General features: G+C 41.3%; 1 non-coding gene across 1 annotated transcript; it reads left to right on the top strand.

Moving 5' to 3' along the window:
• Positions 1–396: 396 nt before the first annotated feature.
• On the top strand, positions 397–503 carry LOC143986162 (U6 spliceosomal RNA). The gene has a single exon (XR_013276380.1). It is a non-coding gene; the product is annotated as a U6 spliceosomal RNA (small nuclear RNA).
• The last annotated feature ends 7,681 nt before the right edge of the window (positions 504–8,184 follow it).

Consider the following 8,184-nt stretch of genomic DNA (forward strand, 5'->3'; position numbering starts at 1 on the left):
CTTCACAGCAAGAGCTGTGAAAATGCGGAATAGACTCCCTGCAGAGGTGGTTCTGGCCAGCTCAGGAGATTGCTTTAACCAGCCCCGGAAGATTTGACTGCTGAATGGCCAGGCACATTTTTATTTTATTTTTTGTGATTCGGCACTGCGTCGCTTTGACAATTGCGCGGTCGTGCGGTGTTGCACCCAAACAAAATTGATGTCCTTTTTTCCTCACAAATAGAGCTTTCTTTTGGTGGTATTTGATCACCTCTGCGGTTTTTATTTTTTGTGCTATAAACAAAAAAATAGAGACAATTTTGGGAAAAAATAATATTTTTTTACTTCTCTGCTATAATACATATCCACAGAAAAAAAATGTAAAAAAAATGTATTCATCAAAAATTCCAATAAGCTGTCCTCGCTTCGGCAGGACATATACTAAAATTGGAACGATACAGAGAAGATTAGCATGGCCCCTGCGCAAGGATGACACGCAAATTCGTGAAGCGTTCCATATTTAAAAAAAAAATAAAAAAATTCCAATAAGCTTATATTGATTGGTTTGCGCAAAAGTTAAAGCGTCTACAAAATAGGGGATAGATTTTTTTAAAGTTTTTACTGGTAATGGCGGTGATCTGCGATTTTTTAGCAGGACTGTGACATTGCGGCGGACAAATCTGACCCCAAGTGACACTTTTTGGGGATCAGTGACATTATTACAGTGATCAGTGCTAAAAACACAATATTTTGAACTTTTTGCTATAATAAATATTCCCATTTTTTTTTTTTTACAAAAAAGCTAATTTTTCCTCAGTTTAGGGCCGATATGTATACCGTATTTATCAGGCATATAACACGCACATTCATTTTAAGAGGGAAGTTTCAGGAAAAACTTAAATTTTAAATAAGGCAGCCACAATTTAAGTATTGGCGTATAACAAGCACACGCTATTTTCACCCAATTTTCATGGTGAAAAAGTGATTGTTATACGCCAATAAATACAGTACATATTTTTGGTAAAAAAAAAAATTGCAATAAGCGTTTTTTGATTGGTTTGCGCAAAAGTTATAGCGTCTACAAAATAGGGAATAGATTTATAGCATTTTTATTATTATTATTTTTTTTTTTTACAAGTAATGGCGGCGGTCTGCGATTTCTATCATGACTGTGACATTATGGTGGACACATCGGACAATTTTGACTAACCCAAGAGCCGACGTATAGCTACGACGGTTCGCGGGATCGTGCCGACCTGCCTCAGTAAAATGATGGTGGCTGGTCGGCAAGCAGCAAGGAAAGGTCTGGATTATTTCCTAAGTGTACATAATATAACTGGGTACTGACATTTATAGGTAAAGTTGATCCGGGGAAAATTCGATTGCCCTTTCGGGAGATCAAGAAGGAATTTTTTCCCCTGGTGTAGCAAATTGGAGCATGCTCTGCTAGGGTTTTTCGCCTTCCTCTGGATGAATTTTGGGTATAGTGATGTGTATATGGGTTTGTATTATATTTTTTTAATTTTATGGTTGAACTGTGTAGACTTGTGTCTTTTTTTCAACCTAACTATGTAACTATGACCTCTCATATAGTTGTGTTTTTGTTTTTTTTTCTACTTTAAAGCTAAACTCTGATATATATTTAAATTAAAATGTTTGTACCCAATCAGCCATAATTTTATCACCTAATATTAAGTAGGTTCCTCTTTTACCGCCAAAACAGCCCTGACCCGTCGGGGCATGGACGCCACCAGACTTCTGAAGGTGGCATCTGGCACCAAGCAGATCTTAAACATATCAGTAACTGATATAGCTGCATGATTAATTGCCAAGAATCGTTATCGCAATTTTTTTCCCCCGTTGCGATCTTGACAAAAGTGTTTCACGATTCTCGCTATGCAAAGAATTCTCTCTGCCACAGCCCTCAAAAGAAAGGAAGAAAAAAAAAAAACGGGCAGTCTGCCAAGAATCACAACATTCTTTAGCAGTGGAAGTAAAGGCCCGTACACACGGTCGGACTTTTTGACAACAAACATGCAAATTAGCTGTTTTGGAGCAACATCCAACCATGTGTACGCTCCATCGGACAAACTTTTTCTGTTTTCATCGGACTTTTGTTGGCTGTGCAAACGGACAAACTTTTTGACAACATAAGACCGATGGAGCAAAGTCCGATCGTGTGTACGCAAAAGCATCGGACTTTTGTACAAGGTACAAACACGCATGCTCAGAACCAATGCAAAAGATCAGACTACAATACAGAAGTTGACCAAAGGTGGCGCTAGAGTCATTGAACGTCCTCTTTTGAATTGTCGTCAGTACGTTGTGACGTCACTACGTTCGTGTTTGTTGTCAAAAAGTCCGATCGTGTGTATGCAATACAAACTTGTGGACCACGCCCTTTGTACAAAAGTCCACGGGAAAGTTTGTACAAAGTCCGATCGTGTATATGAGGCTTAAGTATAAACATTGTAACAATTTGTCAATGGAATTGACTTCTGTGTGTAAATGAGTAACATATAACCACTTAAACTGGTTGTAAACCCTTACAACCAACTTTGACCTACAGGTAAGCCTAGATTAAGGCTTACCTGTAGGTCCAAGAAATATCTCCTAAACCTACACGGTTTAGGAGATATTTGCCGAAAGGCAGGCACCGAGAAGATGGACGCTCCGGACTACAGGGGACAGCAGTGACTTCGCTGGCTCCTGTGTCAGGTACGTGACACATAATGGGCTACTATGCGATGCATAGTAGTCCATTATGCTTTACCTTTGCAGGGAATGAAAGAGGAAGTAAACCCATCAGGGTTTACTTCCTATTTAAACACTAAACCTTTTTCTGACATTTGTTGGTTTCAAGTTAACATCATTTTTTGAATTTTTTTTGCTAGAAAATTACTTAGAACCCCTAACCATTATATATATACAGGTGTGTGAAAAAGTGTTTGCCCCCTTCCTCATTTCCTGTTCCTTTGCATGTTTGTCACACTTAAGTGTTTCGGAACATCAAACCAATTTAAACAATAGTCAAGGACAACACAAGTAAACACAAAATGCAATTTGTAAATGAAGGTGTTTATTATTAAAGGTGAAAAAAAATCCAAACCATCATGGCCCTGTGTGAAAAAGTGATTGCCCCCTAAACCTAATAACTGGTTGGGCCACCCTTAGCAGCAACAACTGCAACCAAGCGTTTGCGATAACGTGCAATGAGGCTTTTACAGCGTCCTGGAGGAATTTTGGTCCACTCATCTTTGCAGAATTGTCCTAATTCAGTTACATTAGAGGGTTTTCGAGCATGAACGGCCTTTTTAAGGTCATACCACAACATCTCAATAGGATTCAGGTCAGGACTTTGGCTAGGCCACTCCAAAGTCTTCATTTTGTTTTTCTTCAGCCATTCGGTGGTGGACTTGCTGGTGTGTTTAGGATCATTGTCCTGCTGCAGAACCCAAGTTCGTTTCAGCTTGAGTACACGAACAGATGGTCGGACATTCTCCTTCAGGATCTCTTGGTAGACAGCAGAATTCATAGTTCCTTTTATCATGGCAAGTCTTCCAGGTCCTGAAGCAGCAAAACAGCCCCAGACCATCACACTACCACCACCATATTTTACTGTTGGTATAATGTTCTTTTTATGAAATGCAGTGTTCCTTCTACGCCAGATATACTTGGACACACACCTTCCAAAGAGTTCCACTTTTGTCTCATCGGTCCACAGAATGTTGTCCCAAAAGTCTTGGGGATCATCAAGATGTGTTGTGGAGAAATTGAGACGAGCTTTGATGTTCTTTTTGCTCAGCAGTGGTTTTCTCCTTGGAACTCTGCCATGCAGGCCATTTTTGCCCAGTCTTTTCCTGATGGTGGAGGCATGAACGCTGACCTTAACTGAGGCAAGTGAGGCCTGCAGTTCCTTGGACGTTGTTGTGGGGTCTTTTGTGACCTCTTGGATGAGTCGTCGCTGCGCTCTTGGGGTAATTTTGGGCAGCCGGCCACTCCTGGGAAGGTTCACCACTGTTCCATGTCTTCGCCATTTGTGGATAATGGCTCTCACTGTGGTTCGCTGGATTCCCAAAGCTTTGGAAATGGCTTTATAACCCTTTCCAGACTGATAGATCTCAATTACTTTCTTTCTCAATTGTTCCTGAATTTCTTTGGGTCTCGGCATGATGTGTAGCTTTTAAGGATCTTCTGGTGGACCTTACTGTGTCAAGCAGCTCCTATTTAAGTGATGCCTTGATTGTGAACAGGTGTGGCAATAATCAGGCCTGGGTGTGGCTAGAGAAATTGAACTCAGGTGTGGACAACCACAGTTATAGTATGTTTTAACAAGGGGGGCAATCACTTTTTCACACAGGGCCATGATGGTTTGGATTTTTTTTCACCTTTAATAATAAACACCTTTATTTACAAATTGCATTTTGTGTTTACTTGTGTTGTCCTTGACTATTGTTTAAATTGGTTTGATGTTCCGAAACACTTAAGTGTGACAAACATGCAAAGGAACAGGAAATGAGGAAGGGGGCAAACACTTTTTCACACCACTGTATATATATATTTTTTTTTTTTTTAGTAGAGACCCTAGAGAATAAAATGGTGGTTGTTGCAAGATTTTATGTCACGCTGCATTTGCGCAGCAGTCTTTCAAATGCAATTTTTTTGGAAAAATTATTTTAATGAATTAAAAAAAAAAAAAACTAGCCAGTAAAAGTTAGCCCATTATTTTTTTTTGTATAATGTGGAAGATTTTGCGTTGCGACAATCGTGAGAGAATTGTGATCTTTTTATTCTAAGCAAAAACAATTGTGATTCTCATTTTGGCCAGAACCGCGCAGCTCTAGTAACTGATTATGGTAGTAAACAAAAATAAGCGTGCTGTCTCTTTAAATATTATTAATCCACATTAATTAATTTCAAATATAAAAACACCAACTATGCTAAATGCTGCACCAGCTTATTAACATATAAAAAGGTCTACATGAAAAAAAGGACACTGTTGGGGGTTATTTACTAAAGGAAAAGCCACTTTGCACTGCAAGGGCACTTGGAATTAAAGTCACTGTAGATCCGAGGGGGACATGCAAGGAGAATAAAAAACAGCAATTTAGCTTTCACATGATTGGATGATAAAATCAGCAGAGCTTCCACTCATTTCAGATCTAGCCCTTAGATTTAGAGGGACTTCCAAGTGCACTTTCATTGCACTGCAAAGTGGATTTGCCTTTCGTAAATAACATCCTTTAACCTAATAAAAAGTGCAACATTCCGTACAGGTGGACATCAAGTGCCAGCAATCCTTTGTGATGATCCCCATGATCCTTCACCAACTTAAAACATCTGCTTACTAGACCTCCCAAACCAAGAGATCTAAAGCACTTTGAGAGGATAACAGGCCACGGGGTCACTTGATTGTACCACTGCATAAAACCATCAGCTGCCCCGTTTCCAGAACCACAAAGATTAAATTGCATAGCAAATCTGGAGTGGTTTTATGTCCGCATGTCCTCATAGTAAGCACCAAAGTATCATAAAAAAAGAGGATCTATAGTGCATTATCATAATAAAACTGCTGTTTATTTAAAAGTAATATACTCACAGGAGGATGTTTAAAATTCACATGTAACAATCCAGCAGGCCACCTAACTCAGCGTGCGTGCGCAATGATGTCAGCGCCAAAGCCCCCCCCCCTGCACTTTTCATTCCCGTGACTATCCTCAGGGAGATGATCATCAAAACTTTAGCAAACCAAATGGTTTTTAGGTCTAGGCTAAAACCCAACTCCACCTCTACAGTAGAAATGGGCCGAATCAATTTTCAGGTTTTTTTGAACTGTTGTTTTCCCTCATGTAGATAGTTAGGTTGAACAAAAAGACACAAGTCCGTCTAGTTCAACCAATAGAAAAAAACAAAAACAAATAGAAAACCACCATATACACTATCCTATAATCACAGTCAACAAAGGGCCAGTTTACTGTCCTTCAAACTTTAAGGGGGGCCAGACTGTGGCCAGTGGGAGAAAACAACGCTCAATCATTAGTATTAGGGGGACGAATAGTGCCCCCTCATTGGTGTCGGTGGGAAAAACAGTGCCCCGTCATCGGTGTCGGTGGGAGGAATAGTGTCCTGTCATTGGTGTCGGTGGGAGGAATAGTGCTCAGTCATTGATGTTGGTGGGAGGAATAGTGTTCTGTCATTGGTGTCGGTGGGAAAAACAGTGCCCCGTCATCGGTGTCGCTGGGAGGAATAGTGTCCTGTCATTGGTGTCGGTGGGAGGAATAGTGCCCCGTCATCGGTGTCGCTGGGAGGAATAGTGTCCTGTCATTGGTGTCGGTGGGAGGAATAGTGCTCAGTCATTGGTGTCAGTGGGAGGAATAGTGCTCAGTCATTGGTGTCGGTGGGAGGAATAGTGCTCAGTCATTGGTGTTGGAGGGAGGAATAGTGCCCTGTCATTGGTGTCGGTGGGAGGAATAGTGCTCAGTCATTGGTGTTGGAAGGAGGAATAGTGCCCTGTCATTGGTGTCGGTGGGAAGAACAGTGCCCAGTCATTGGTGTTGGAGGGAGGAATAGTGCCCTGTCATTGGTGTCGGTGGGAGGAATAGTGCTCAGTCATTAGTATCGGTGGGAGGAATAGTGCTCAGTCATTAGTGTCGAAGGGAGGAATAGTGCCTTGTCATTGGTGTCAGTGGGAGGAATAGTGCCCAATCATTGGTGTCGGTGGGAGGACTAGTGCCCAGTCATTGGTGTCCGTGGGAGGAATAGTGCCTCGTCATTGGTGTCGGTGGGAAGAATAGTGCCCCGTCATTGGTGTTGGTGGGAGGAATAGTGCCCAGTCATTGGTGTCGGTGGGGGGAATAGAGCCCCATATCATTGGTATTAATGGAAGGAATAGTGCCCCATCATTGGTGGCAGTGGGAAGAATAGCACCCCATCGAGAGGACTAGTGTCCTATCATTAGTGTCAGTGGGAGGAATAGTACCCCATTGTCAGTGGCAGGAACTATGCCCCAATGTTGCTAACAGTGGGGGGAATACCTCAAGGGCTGGATAAAAGCAAGCAAATGGCCACTTCCGTCCCCCAGGCTGCAGTTTGGAGACCACTGATTTAGAGGGAAAAAAACATAAAAAAATGAAGGTTCAATTTGCTCCAGCATTGGTTAAAAAAAAAAAAAACTGCTTCCTGAGGCAATTGGATATTCCCTTGATCAGCTACCCCTTACCTATAAAGGTATAGTCACTACAGGAATGACCAACACAGCAAATAAGGAAAAATTGTTCAAAAGGTGAGAGAAAAAATAAAAATAAAATGAAATCCCCAGATCACCAGGAAAAAATAGGATTACTGAAATTAATCGTCAAAAAATCCTCTTCTTGGATTCCACTGAGGGACATAGGAAATCATTCACCTTTGGGTTATACTACTACCTACAGGAGTATTGAACTCTGAATCCCCCAGCTTGTTTTATAGCAAAGCAATACTGAGAACGTGATCATAAACACAGGAGGGCAGGACCTGAGACCCTCAATGAAACCCAAGAAAAGGATCTCTATAGGGAAATACATAAATCCAAATGTTCCCAACCATTGAGGGACCCAGGAAGACCTTCACTGTTAGGATGACCAAAAGAAGTTCAACTGAGGGGTGGGCAAGACAGCAAATATAGGTTTAGACTCTTCCCTGCAAAGCTAAAGAAAATACATCCATCCTCCTAGGACACTAGCAAAAACAACTGAAGCATGCTGGTAGTAGGAGGGGCTATCTTGAGCTGTCCTACAGTTTTTGTGTGCCAATGTCCAATGCTCCAGTAGGAGGCAGTATAACCCAGAGGTGAAACAATTCCTGCATCTCTTAACCCCTTTGAAGACCAGGCTTTTTCTATCACTTTTTTACAAGCTTAAATCAGTATGTTTTGTTAGAAAATTACTTATAACCCCTAAATATTATACTTTTTTTTTTTTTTTTTAGCAGGGGATAAAAATGGCGATCGTTGCAAATTTTGTATATCACATGGTATTTATGCAGCCGTTTTGCAAATAAAAAAAACCCCTTTAACCACTTGCAGACCAGCCACAGTACATACACTGCGGCAGGTCGTCTCTATTGCACAAAATGACATACCTGCACATCGCTTAATGCAAAAGACACTTTGGACGTGCGCCCGATGTGAGCCGCAGGAGCGCGTGGGTCTGGCGGACTTGATATTTG

Source organism: Lithobates pipiens, unplaced genomic scaffold, assembly GCF_037356315.1.
Source record: "Lithobates pipiens isolate NorthernLeopardFrog02 unplaced genomic scaffold, aLitPip1_a1.2 Scaffold_16, whole genome shotgun sequence".
NCBI classification, from domain to species: Eukaryota; Metazoa; Chordata; class Amphibia; order Anura; family Ranidae; genus Lithobates; species Lithobates pipiens.